This window comes from Rhinoderma darwinii, chromosome 5 (assembly GCF_050947455.1).
Source record: "Rhinoderma darwinii isolate aRhiDar2 chromosome 5, aRhiDar2.hap1, whole genome shotgun sequence".
Classification (NCBI taxonomy): Eukaryota; Metazoa; Chordata; class Amphibia; order Anura; family Rhinodermatidae; genus Rhinoderma; species Rhinoderma darwinii.
The window spans coordinates 50,087,160-50,101,210 of NC_134691.1; the positions used below are offsets into that span (position 1 = coordinate 50,087,160).

The 14,051-nt window shown below is 42.6% G+C and overlaps 1 protein-coding gene across 4 annotated transcripts in view; it reads left to right on the forward strand.

Moving 5' to 3' along the window:
- Window positions 1–14,051, forward strand: part of RNF19A (ring finger protein 19A, RBR E3 ubiquitin protein ligase) — an 81,574-nt gene that overhangs the window by 31,679 nt on the left and 35,844 nt on the right. For 2 of the 4 annotated variants that reach the window (XM_075825943.1, XM_075825944.1), the window contains exon 2: window positions 1,286–1,329. The exons of the other annotated variants lie outside the window; for them this stretch is intronic. The gene's annotated coding sequence lies outside the window, so the exon portion shown is untranslated. The remainder of the gene's footprint in view (window positions 1–1,285; window positions 1,330–14,051) is intronic. 4 annotated transcript variants of the gene reach the window in all.

Sequence of the window (14,051 nt, forward strand, 5' to 3'; positions counted from 1 at the left end):
ACATCATGTACAATATAGGCCACTTATAATGTGGTGACAGAGCCTCTTTAAGGAGACAGCGGGTTTTTCTACTGCCGCCCTGCTTTCACTATCTAATGATCATGCGCTTGTACAATGATCGCTATGCTTTGAGTCACCTACAATAAGCATCACTTATACGTAGGACGTTTTGTTTGTAATATATATTAGGCTTCGTTCACATCTGCGTCAGGGCTCCGTTCATGGGTTCCCAAACTGAAATAAACCGTAGTCGGCTACACTATTCATTCCGTCAAAACGACGGAACCCTGAAACAATGTGACAAACGGAAACAATTTTGCACTGGATCCGTCACCATTGAAATCAATAGTGATGCAAACGGAAATCTATGGTTTCCTTTTGTTCCAGTTTGGGTTCCATTCATGGGTTCCCCTGATGGAAATCTCCGACTAAACCCATGAACGGAATCCCAATGCAGATGTGAACGAAGCCTTACCTGGACAATCTGTCCACCCACCATACCTTTGTAATAAGGGCTTGTTCACATGTGTTCAGTGTTTCCGTTGCTCCCCCCCTACATTGGAACAGAGCAACGAAATACCAAAAACACCACTTCTGTTCCACCACAGACACCACCAGCGGCCGACTGAATCCATTGACTGTAATGGGTTCCGTTGGGTTTCCGGGAATTTCGGCTGGATCTGCGACAGAGGCCCCTTACAGAGTTTCTAATGCGGATGTGTACGGGGCTGAAGTCCATGTTTAATCTGCAGATTCTCAATATTTTCATTTTTTCACTTGACAACATTGGTGTCATACAGTGAAGGAAATAATTATTTGATCCCTTGCTGATTTTGTAAGTTTGCCCACTGTCCATCTAACGTGTGCAAACCTCATCATCAACTACAAAAAACGTCTGACTGCTGTGCTTGCCAACAAGGGTTTTGCCACCAAGTATTAAGTCTTGTTTGCCAAACGGATCAAATATTTCTCTCTGCACAATGCAAATAAATATATATAATTTTGACTGTGATTTTCTTTTTTTTTTTTTTTTTTTTTTATATAATCTATCTCTCACTGGTAAAATTAACCTAGCCTAAAAATTCTAGACTGTTCATGTCTTTGACAGTGGGCAAACTTACAAAATCAGCAAGGGATCAAATACTTATTTCCTTCACTGTATGTTGCAATCACATGCCACTTTCTTCAGTGTTGATGCCGCAATATGGCAGCCTCATGTCCAGGTACTTCATGATATGCTGCCGGTGAAGTGGTAATAAAATCTTCGTATTTTCTTCCTTAATAGATGTGGTTTCTGAGAATCGCTGGGATCTCTGGAATAATGTAATGGTAAGAATGTCCGTCTGGTCTGTACTGGTGTCTGTAGTCCGCTCCATCCATTCACTTTGCACATCTTTATTAAGCTTATGCATATTTTCTATTTCAAGTCGCTGTCGTTTACGTGTCTAGGCAACTAAAAGGAAATATTTTAAGCTGAAGTAAATGTATTATACGCACCCTCGGTGTTCTAGTTTATTCTTTTTTAAAGAGGCTCTGTCACCAGATTTTGCAGCCCCTATCTGCTATTGCAGCAGATCGGCGCTGCAATGTAGATTACAGTAACGTTTTTATTTTTTAAAAACGAGCATTTTTGGCCAAGTTATGACCATTTTCGTATTTATGCAAATGAGGCTTGCAAAAGTACAACTGGGCGTGTTGAAAAGTAAAAGTACAACTGGGCGTGTATTATGTGCGTACATCGGGGCGTGTTTACTACTATTACTAGCTGGGCGTTGTGTATAGAAGTATCATCCACTTCTCTTCACAACGCCCAGCTTCTGGCAGTGCAGACACACAGCGTGTTCTCGAGAGATCACGCTGTGACGTCACTCACAGGTCCTGCATCGTGTCGGCACCAGAGGCTACAGTTGATTCTGCAGCAGCATCAGCATTTGCAGGTAAGTAGCTACATCGACTTACCTGCAAACGCCGATGCTGCTGCAGAATCATCTGTAGCCTCTGGTGCCGACACGATGCAGGACCTGTGAGTGACGTCACAGATCTGCACTGCCAGAAGCTGGGCGTTGTGAAGAGAAGTGGATGATACTTCTATACACAACGCCCAGCTAGTAAAAGTAGTAAACACGCCCCGATGTACGCACATAATACACGCCCAGTTGTACTTTTACTTTTCAACACGCCCAGTTGTACTTTTGCAAGCCTCATTTGCATAAATACGAAAATGGTCATAACTTGGCCAAAAATGCTCGTTTTTAAAAAATAAAAACGTTACTGTAATCTACATTGCAGCGCCGATCTGCTGCAATAGCAGATAGGGGCTGCAAAATCTGGTGACAGAGCCTCTTTAAGCCTTTAAACAAAATTAAACTTTGGATTTCAGGTCAAGGCAATGGTAACTAAAGATATAAACTTCTTATATTTGGGCTTAAAAATAAATGGCATAATGGCTGTGAATAATTCGGGGATACTGTAGAAATTAGTAGCCAGTTAAAGGGTTATTCCCAACTTACACATTTATGGCATTGCAATGGGACTTGCTATAAATGTCTGATAGATGTGGGACCCAGCTCTGAGACCCGCACCTATCTACCGAACGGGGGTCGTCTGACCCCCATCCTGCCTGGAGAGGCGGCTGCCGAGTCCTGGTTAAAAATGAATATAGAGGTGGTCACGCATACGCACGTCTCACTCCATTCCATTTTATGTGAGTTACGATAACAGCTAAGCCCGCTTGCTCCGTAACTTCCATATGCATGAATGGAGCGAGCCACAGCAACCTCTCCATTCATTCTCCGCATGAAGATAAGTAATTTATGGCAAATACCCTGGATATTCCATAAATGTTTAAATTGGCCAAACCCCTTTTAAGTGAGTTAAGCCTTAGAAGACTGGCAATAAGAACAGTCATAAGCATCTATAGAATACAACCGGAAGATTTGGGTCCCAGCAGCTATTCGGCTGGATTACATTTAGCGGTTGATTTGGTGCTTTAAGTATTGTGCTGGGGGTTTCTGCTTGGAGAGGGGTAATGGAAAGCCCCTTTAGTCACAGTTTAGACTCTGAGCACTTTACATTTCTGCTATAGGGACCATTTAGTGACTGATAATTGAAACAAAGATCTAATAATTTTGGAGCTTATTAATTACTACTTAGGGGATATTTATCAAAAGTGAAGTAGCTGGCAATGGCAACCAATCCCGTCGTTGCTTTTATCATCCAAAGACCATTGGAATAATTAGAGGCGAAGGCTGATTGGTTGCCATGGGCAACTACTGCTCTTTTCCTTTGCACCAGTTTAAACTAACTTTCCCTAGTATGTTTATAACTCCCTTTTTTTTATTAAGGATAGTTTTTTGTTTATGGCGGTGGGGAATCTTTTTAGCCATGTATGTATTTGTTTGTTTTAGATGTTTGTCAAAAAAATTCAGGGCGTCTCTTAACAATGACTGGAAGTGATAATGGGACTTGGCAGAGGTAACGTGCTTATGGTCTACGTACAGGAAGTCTATAAACAAGTAAGATGTTTGTCAGCGCTGCTTCAGTTATGCGCGCAGTATTTCTCTCATGCCTGGCAGTGGATGCTCCCCTGGTTACAATAGTTACAGCTAACACCCTGCTGCAACAACCGGGATTGGAGAGAACTCCAATTCCATCAGTTTAGCCCCTCAGATGCCGGAGTCAATAGCGACCCCAGCATCTAGGTGATTAGACAGCAAAGGGGCTACCTCTGTCACCCATCGGTGCCCGGTGATACAATTGCGGGGTGGCAACAGGTTGTTATGGCAGCCAGGGACCTAGCATAGCTGTATGCCTATTAGGCTGTACTAAAGGCATAGCCTCATAGATTGCTTGCCGGTTCTACACTGACAGGCAATAATACTTTAGAATACTCCGCATACCAAAGCATTATAGAAGCGATCAAAGGATTGCATTGTGAGGACCCCTAGGTGGGACTAAAGAATTAATGAAATAGTTTTTAATAAAGATAATTTCCATAAGTTTTCACCCAAAATAATAATTTGTACAATAAGAAAAGTTAGCACATTATTTAAACCGCATTGTGAACGGTATAAAAAACGCAAAAACACAACCATAACAAGGTGGAATTGCTATTTTTTTTTCTTTTCCCGTAAAGAGATAATAAAAGTTAATCAACAATATGTACCCCAAATGGTGCCATTGAAAAAGACAACTCATCCCTCAAAAAACACGTCCTCATACAGCTACGGAAAAATAAAGTTATGGCTCTCAGAATTCAGCCGCCTAAAAATCAAATAAATCCTGTAGTCCTTAAGGGATTAAGGGCTATGTTCACTTTTAAAAACATTTTTTTGTTTTATTTTTAATAAGTGTCTGTGATTGGTGTAACTTTCTAACTTTTATTAAAAATTATTTTGGGTTTTTGATACAGCTGCTTTGTATCCTGTATATAGAGAAGCTGTATTGTGCGCTGAGACCTGTATCTGTCAGGTCAGCAGCATTGACTAGTTCAGTGACGACGGGTCCTGTGTATCTCTGACCCGCAGGATCCACCTGTAAACAATCACATCTCAGGCCCCATGCACACTACCCTATTTTCATCTATCTGTAAATACTGTCCGTATTACATCTGTATATACGAATCCGTTAAAAAAAGGGAGGCTGCAAATGATGTCACTAACATGTTGCATAGCAACGCTTCTGTAAATACAGACAGTTATGAATGCACATCCGTAGCCGTCCGTATTTACGGAAGCGCCCATAGGCTTCTGTGGGAGAGTCCGTGCCGTAATTACGGACAAGAATAGGACAGGTTCTATAATTTTTTTCAGCACGGATGCCCATCCGTAAAAATACTGAAAGGTGTCCGTGGCCAATTAGAAATGAATAGATCCGTAATTACGGATGAAATATACAGTCATATGCATGGGGCCTAAGCTATGAACTTAGATGTGATCGATAGCAGGTGGATCCTGCATCTCCGACACGCAGGACCCGCTGTCACTGAATCAATTAGTCCCACTGACCTGACAGATACAGGTTTCAGCACAAGATACAGCTGCTCTGTATACATGATACAAAGCAGCTGTATCTCAAAAACGAAAAAATATTTTTAATAAAATGTAATTAGAAAGTTTTCAGATCGTTTTTTATAATATATATATATATATATATATATATATGTATGTATGATCTCTCAACTTTTAAAAGTGTACATAGCCTTTAATGGGGTTATTGCAGTGGATCAAACATAATCTTGGAAGTGATATGTTCCCTTGCAGTAAACCTACATTGTTCCCAAATTGTGTTATTTTCAATCCGTTTCTATGTAAGCAGTAATATTTCAGGAGCAGAATTTATGTTCCTACTTCTGTACTATTGGGGAGTCCTTACAGGAAGTATTTAGGCTTTCATGTATGTTGCGGCTTGGTTCCACTGTTGATGTCTCTATAAATCATCTGAATGGCACACACAACGTGCTGGGGACTTGGTGACGGGTAGTGTTTCACTATAACCATAGTGTCCGGTTACTTCTCCTATGAATGGATCGCTGCTCCATGAACATGCACTTTACTGTCCGCATGTCCTCACACTCAGGGCATTGACCGGCTGGTAACAACACAAGGAACTTCTAGTTTCTACCACGAATAATACTCCAAATTCTACCATTCCAGGCAGCAGGATCCATGTTTACCAACGGGATTACTTCCATGTATGTATGTCGTTGGAAACAAGGAATTATCATTGTACATCTAGTTATGCCTTGAAGGGTCTTTGGATTGGACATAACATTTGATTATTTTTTATTGTATACATTTTCCAATGCAGTGTGTTCTTATGCCAGGTCAATAATTATATTTGTAGTTTTGTTTGTGCACTTTGAAATTATATAAAGCACTGTTCTGAAAATATAGTAAAAAAAACATGTTTTGTAAGGGCCTGTTCACATCCGCGTTGGTGTTTTCATTATACTGCTCCATCAGAGGAACAGCACAACAAAAATACCAGAAGCACCCCTTCCGTTGTATGATGAAACCCATTTTAATGGCTTCCGTCAGGTTTCCGTCAGCATGCTCTGCCTTTTATTCTGGCTTTTTGGACCGGATCTTTGATGGCGGCCCCTAACGGAGCCTGCAACGCAGATGTGAACAGGCTCTTAGCTGGAATTCTTTAAAGCCTCATGCCCACTTCAGTTTTTTCCTTCAGGGTGTTATCCGGTTTTGTCACTGATAGCACCCTGAACCCATTCATTTCAATGGACCCCTGCACACTTCTGTTATTTTGACGTATCCATTGTTCCGTTCCGTCAATAGTAGAGCATGTCCTACTTTGGTCAGTGATTCCGTGACCGTGGGGCCCATAGAAGTCAATGGGTCCGTCAAAAAAAACGGACGGCACAATGAAGGCTTCACTAGTACTGGGGTCCTCATTTCCCTGTTCCTTTTCAGCATGTCACATTAAGGAGAAGTCTGCATGGAGCGCCACCATTTGAGGGGTGGGGACCACCAGTGATCTAACTTTTAGCACCTATCCTGTGAAAAGAGGATAAATGTTGCTTGTGGGGAAACCCTTTAAATCTATCCACACTTTCGGCTATGTGCAACGTGCCATTATGTAATAGTTTGTTCAGTAGTAATGTCACGGCTTGATAGACACACGGCACCAGCTATGGAGGAAGGGTAAGTTGACAGCACTAGATCAAGCTTTTTTTGGTTGGTATTTCTTATGTTTTTTTTTATGATGTGCTATAGAGGAGCCAGGCACAGTACTTGCCTCCCTGCCAGTTTCTCCTAGGACGTCTACCAATGTCTTTGTGTAGTAAACCTAAATACTTTTACTGGTTTTACCTTATATGTTTCTAGGCAGACAATTGTCCATTAAGATTCCTGAAAATTATTCACAAACTGGCACCATCCGCGCTTTCGCAGATAGGTTTTATTCTACATTTGAGGTCGTCTATCTCTGCTGGCAGTGGGATCGCCCAATGACTTTCTCTCCTGGTAATTACAAAGATTAGAAGAAGAATAAAGCCTTTTGCGACAGTGTTTGCTTAGGATTTTGCACGTTCAATAATGCGCCCTGACGGTGAGCAGTAAAATCTCATTAGTGTGAAATAATAGGAGCCCATTCTCCCGTCTGATAAGCATTGTTATGGTAACGTATTTCTAAACAGCTGTTCTGTGTTCCCATGTAGTTATTAGGAACGTAAACCCAGCCGCAGGCACCCTGCCAGTAACAATTGTTCTACTACAGATCCCATCATCCTTGGCCACTCGGCAGATTCAGGGCCCTTGCTGCAGCAAACTAGAAAACGTCCTGTAATTGCCCGCAGTAATGGGAACGTTACTAATGTGTCACTTAGTGTCATAGTGCCGTGCTGCAGCCGGGTGTCTAGGAAGCATTATGTACTTAGGTGTGTGTGTGTGTCTTGACTCCTGGTGAGCTATTATTGTGTGCTGTCATGGTAACCAGGGTTTATTTATAGAAGGCATCGGTTGTCACAGAGATGTATCTGCCCTGGGATACGTTGTATTGCTGGGATCTGCAGTGTGCCAGTCACCCGGTACCCTTCTTATGCATCAGGCGAAATAACTAATCTAGGAAAGTGCTTTGCATCTTTGATCAATTGTAGCAGAAAAAAAGTAATTCTTTAAAATCAAATGTATCATGTACAGTCTGAGGATGAAAATACAGGTGCCCTAATGTGTGCCTGTATTCTCATCATTGTGGAGGTAGCCGTTACATGGGCCTTAGTAATGTCATTGACGTTAGGGACAACTTCTATATAACTTACATTCTTTTTCAGTTGATCACATATATATTGATGCTATTGCGTGCTTTACTATATGATATTGACTCCCGGACAGCATGTGGATCCGGCACCCAGTGGTCTGGATCTTCTTCCCATGTAGCACTCAACAGTAAGGCTAGGTTCACATGCGGAGTCAAAACCGTCAAGGAAAAACAGCTCCTGATTTTCAGACTTTTTTTTAAGCCACTCGCGATTTTCGCAGCATTTTTACGGCTGTTTTTGGAGCTGTTTATAATAATCTATGAAAAACGGCCCAAGAAGTGACCTGCACTTTTTTACGTGCCTGTTTTTCAAAACGGCCCATCGGAACAAAACTACGTTTTTCCCATTGAAATCAATGGGCAGATGTTTGGAGGCGTTCTGCTTCCGTTTACGGCCTGAAAAACGGCCGAAAATAAGCCATGTGAACATATCCTAATAACCACAATGCCCAATTTGCAAGGAATTACCAGATATTCTAGCAGTCGGCTTACACATCTCGCTTGCCTGAGTTCCCGTAGTGACCCTATAGGCTTTTCACCCTTTTGCAGCAACCTTTCGGCAGTAATTGAATGTCGCTCTTGCTGCCTGGTACCCAGCGATACCCATGGGTACCCAGCAATAGAGCATTCTGTATGTACCTGTCAATACACACCTCACTAGTCCCTTGTCTGCTGTGACACACCACTTAGAGATGTGATTTCCTAGAAGCTTTTCTAATGGTGTCCAGCAAATACACTGAAGGGGAAATATTTATTATAAACCTATTTGCAATGTGCAGTGTCGCCCCCTCCTCGTCTCACTGTCCTGAGCATTGTCCTTATAATGGCATTAGACTCTCGGTGATCATTTCTTCCTACAATTCATCACCAGATAATGTCTGAATGTCTTTTTGGAAATAAGAAAACTGTAACCACTACATTTATTGCCCTGTCGTGGACGGATGTCACCAATGAACATTAAAGATCTTTGAAGAGTTTATGGCCAGTTTAAAGAGGACAAGTGTTGTCACAATACCAGAATTTGGACTTCGAAACCGATACTTTGTGTAGTATTGCGATTCTCGATACCAGAACAATACTTTGCCAACAATAATATAATAAAAAGTTCTTCCATTTTCTGATGTGAGGCGCGTGGTGCGATGAATTCGGAGACTCCATGTGCCTCACGTTAATGGTAATTAACCCCATCTTGTTTCTAAGACCTTATTCACACGAACGTGTTATATGTCCGTGCTATGTGTGTGATTTTCATGCGCGCCGCACGGACCTATGTTAGTGAATGGGGCCGTTCAGACTGTCAGTGATTTTCACGCAGCGTGTGTGCGCTGCCTAAAACTCCCATGTCCTAAACTTGCCCGTGTTTCGAGCAGCACGCACCCATTGAAGTCAATGGGTGCGTGCAAATCTCGCACGGCACACGGAAGCACTTCCGGGTGATCCACGCTACAGTAGTAAAAGAAATTAATGAAAACCGAAAAGCACCTCGTGCTTTTCTGTTTGTAAACATAAAAACAGAGTGTCATAATGATGGCGGCTGCGTGAAAATCACGCAGCCACGCATCATACGCTGATGACACACGGAGCTTTTGCGTGCGCAAAACAGACATGTCCGTGTGAATAAGGCCTTAGTCATAATGGACAACATTGGGTTAATGTGTGAGGTACATGATGGGGTTAATTACTATTAATGTGAGGCACATGGAGGTACTAAATTCATGACCCCTCGTGCCTCACATAAATATGTGAAAGAAGGCCGTTTTTTTAAAACATTTTTACAGCGTACACATCATAAATGTTGCTTAAATTTGTTGTGCAAGTTATTACGGTCACGACTATACCGAATATGTGTATGTTTTATGTATTGGGACTTTTATGTTAATGTTCATTATAAAAAAAAAAAAAAAATTGTTTTTCCTTTTTTTTGTTTTGTTTTTTTTAGTTGTTACTTTATTATTTTTCTTTAACTTTTATTTTTAAACTGTAATGTGCTGGCATATATCTACGGTATATGCCAGTACATTATCCTGTTTACTGATAGTACACAGGCAATTGTTTGGACATATCCAAGTATGCCCTAACAGGAAATGTGGTCACAGACAGCCCTGGGGTCCTTCAATGGACCCTGGATTGTCTGCACACATATGGTGTGTCCCTCGATCGCGTGACACGATCTATGGTGCTTCCCCCTTTCTAATTTTCCCCTTGAATGCTGCGGTTCGCTTTTATTGCAAGGGAATAGCGGTGGAGATCAGAGGTTTCTCTGATCTCTGCCGTTAGAGCGGTGCTGCGGCTGTGTATTACGGCTATTGCCCCGCTCCTGACAACAAGTGTGCGCGCATGGTCAGCATGAGGTGATACGGCCGGCGCTGTACTAATGAGAGGCGGTGTCGCCACTGAAGACAGAACAAGGGGGTGTTTTGCAGTGCACCCGTCATGTTCTGTCTTCAGTGACTGTACAGCGCCGGCCGCATCAACTCATGCTGGCCGTGCACACACTTGTCAGGAGTGGGGCAATGGCTGTATTACACGTGTATTACACAGCCGCAGCCCCGCTCGGACTACATTTGTGTGTTACTATGCTGTGCGGCCGCGAAGCTTAGTATTGTATCAAAATACATGAATTAGCGGTATTGAACCGTTCGGGGATGCACGGTATCGAAATAGCATCGATATTTCGATGCATCGTGCAACCCTAAAGAGGACCTGTCGTTAAGTCATATATACGTTGAACTGGTTTACTGACCTGAATAGTGATGTCTCCCAGATGCCAGCACTGTTTTTTTTTTTTTTTTAGTTTTTTTTTTTTTCCCCCCCTGGACCCACCCGTTCCAGAGATATGGCCCGCTGTTGTGTTGGCTTCCTATATACTAATTTGCTGTAGTTAATCAACGGGGAGGAGCTAGCTTCCCTGCCTCTGATGTTGACCAATCAGCGCAAGGCAGCTTGAGGGTAATTCACACCCTGTTGGCTAATTACAACTAATTTGCATAAGTGAGCCAACACAACAGTGGGCCATATCTCTGGAACGGGAGGTCCAGGAAAAAAAAAAGAAAACCAGTGCTGGTATCAGGTAGACAGCGCTATTCAGGTCAGTAAACCAGTTCAAATTATTACCTAGTAACAAGTCCTCTTTAAGCTTTGTTTACACAAGGCATTTTCTTCCGCACAGAGGCTATGTTTTTATTGTTGTAAATGTGCTGTATGTTTTTTAGGGCGCAATTGTTTCAGATCCCGTATTGCTGCTTGTAGAAAAATAAAATGGTTGCAGTAGTTGCATGTAAATCTCTAACCAGACTTTATTGTATGACTATATAGATTATAGGCCTCTGTGTATCCCTAGCCTAAAACCTGTTCTACCGCACAGTGAATTTCTGTACAAAGGTTAGACGAGGAAGCACGGCAATGACTTGTTACAGAAATAGACGTTTGGTTTAGAGGGGAAGTAGCGGGCGTCCTGTAACTGGTTGTTTGGAAGAATTGCGCAGGAACATAATGGTCAGTATAACTATAAAAAGAATAGATAATCTCAATCAGGAGGGCTGCAGCACTGGGGAATTATGCTGAGGATTTACACTGGGAGTGTATAAGAAAATCCTCCTAACAATGTAGAAGACAGCCCGTCCTCGCCTGGGAGGCCACAAATACCGCAGCATCACATTGTCACATGATGGTTTCTCGATGTTTTTATATTTTGAGGGTGGTATTTTGACCGTACTTGGAATGTTACAGCTTTAGGATTGCTATATTTTATAGACTGGTTTTAGGTGCTTTTTTTTAATGGTTGGATTTGCATCGGTGCAGAGTATGCCACTGGCTATGAAAAACCCCCAAAAACAAATAAAAAGCATCTATAAGCTGGCATTTCATATAAAATAATAAATAACTGCATCCCTAGGATTGCTTACCTCTGAAAAATACAAATCGTTCTTCTTTCAAGAGACACAAAGGGTTAAATTTTGCATGTTTTTTCTCCTTCTCTCCATTGAAGTTAATTGGGGAAAATGTTCTGTTTGTCTTAGGGGAAAAAATTTATCTGGGTATAAAAATACACAGTGCAATATACTGCAGTGTACAGATGGCAATTCATTCTACACGTGTAAGGTCTGACAGACAAACACCCAATCTGAGCCTCTTCTTACAAACCGTTTTGACGCAGTGTTTTTCCTCGTACTCTAAGGCTGGATTCACACGAGCACATTACGTCCGTAATTGACGGACGTATTTCGGCCGCAAGTCCCGGACTGAACACATTGCAGGGAGCCGGGCTCCTAGCATCATGGTTATGTACGACGCTAGGAGTCCCTTCCTCGCTGCCAGACAACTGTCCCGTACTGAAAACATGATTACAGTACGGGACAGTTGTCCGGCAGCGAGGCAGGGACTCCTAGCGTCGTACAAAAGTATGATGCTAGGAGCCCGGCTCCCTACACTGTGTTCGGTCCGGGACTTGTGGCCGAAATACATCCGTCAATTACGGACGTAATAACTTCGTGTGAATCCAGCCTTAGACAGGAAGTCTGCAGATGGAAAAAAAAACGCCTCCCAGATTTGGCCAATGTGGTTATGCTTGGCGCTGGGACTTGTAGTTTATCTAGTCCAAAATCCTCTCGTTTTTATATTTTTGTTTGGCTTTTGAATCGGTTGATTTAGTGGTTTTATGTAATTTTTTTAAAATTAAAGTTAAATGGACACGAACTATACAAACTACTTACGCTAATCTAATAGTACACCTGATATGGATCAACTTTGTAATTTCATTTACTGTTAAAATTTTGTAGTTTTATCCATACAAATTGTGTGAAGTTACTGCCTCTAGGTGTCTCCCTTACTGTAATTCGCTGTCCACCTCCTGTTGTCAAGCAAAATTTGTACCCAGTTACAGACAGACTGCAGAAGGTGGGGATGTGTCTCTTCACTGCCAATACAAGTTTAAGGAGAGGGTAGGGGGAGCAGGAGAAGGGAGCAGAAAGAGGAAAACACACACTGCCTATACAAGTCTATGGAGAGGGGAGGGAGAGCAAGGGAAGGATGCAGAATTAAAAAAACAAAACACAGACCGTCGTGCAGCAGAGTCCTGGTAAGTGTTACATTTCACCTCCGTGCTGGATTCTCATCTACACTGCTCATTACTGCTGTATGGAGTCTAACATGCTGCAGCATATATTTATATATATATATATATATGTGTGTATATGTATGTGTGTGTGTGTATATATATAATAGAGATAGCAAGAGCATGTGTGCAGTGTATAGAAGACCTGATAGCAGTTAGGCTCCGCCCACTCGATCAGAGACAGCTGAGACTCAGAAATAGAGCCTGCAGGGGGGAAAACTGTTAGGCCTCATGCACACGACCGTGTTTTTGCGTCCGCAATTCCCCCGCAAATCCACGGGAGAATTGCGGACCCATTCTTTTCTATGGGGCCGTGCACACGACCGTAGTTTTTGCGGTCCGTGCACGGCCCGGGAACCCGGACCGCAGAAAGTACGGACATGTCCTATTATGGTCCGGAGTTGCGGTCCGGGCTCATTGAAAACAATGGCCCGGCCATGTGCATGTGCGGGCGGCTTGCGGCTGACAGTCCGCTGACAGTCCGCAGCCGGCCGACACGAAAATCACGGGCGTGCACACGGCTACGGTCGGGCTACGGTCGTGTGCATGAGGCCTTAGAGTGCAGAAAACAAATCATATAATAGTCAGAAATAGTTTATTCCTCATGTACACACATATATGACCGCTTATTCTGAAAAGTTAGGTTATTTGCTAGAAGTAAGCAGCAGAAGATCACCCTGTGTGACCGAGGATTGTGCTGCGTCTCGTTTATTCCCCCCATACGTTTCCATATTAGTTTGGTATCCCCCCTGTATTCCTCCTATTGTAGTGATTTAACTCAGGTCATGCAGCCCAATACAGCAAACACATGGCACTTTCTCTCACGGTATAATCCCTGAGGTCTCCTGTATTTGTATGTAATTCCCATGCTAGTAACAATGTCTGGGTTATTCCTCTGTGTGACGTGGAGTCGCTCTGCTTCCTGTTGCTTTCCAAGTGCCTGTAAATCCATAGGGTTTCATGTATAACGAGAGAAAGCAGTTTCTCTGTTCTGTGATCACTCCATCTAGGATGTCAGCGACTAAAATGCCCTATGTTGTCCACTGCAACCTGCTAAATCTGCTGCCAGCCTGTTCTCTTTTTATAGGCCTTGAGGGACAACCAGACCATATCTGTTATTAAAAATCTGTTATTCATATAAGGGAGCTGGCATCTAGATAAAATT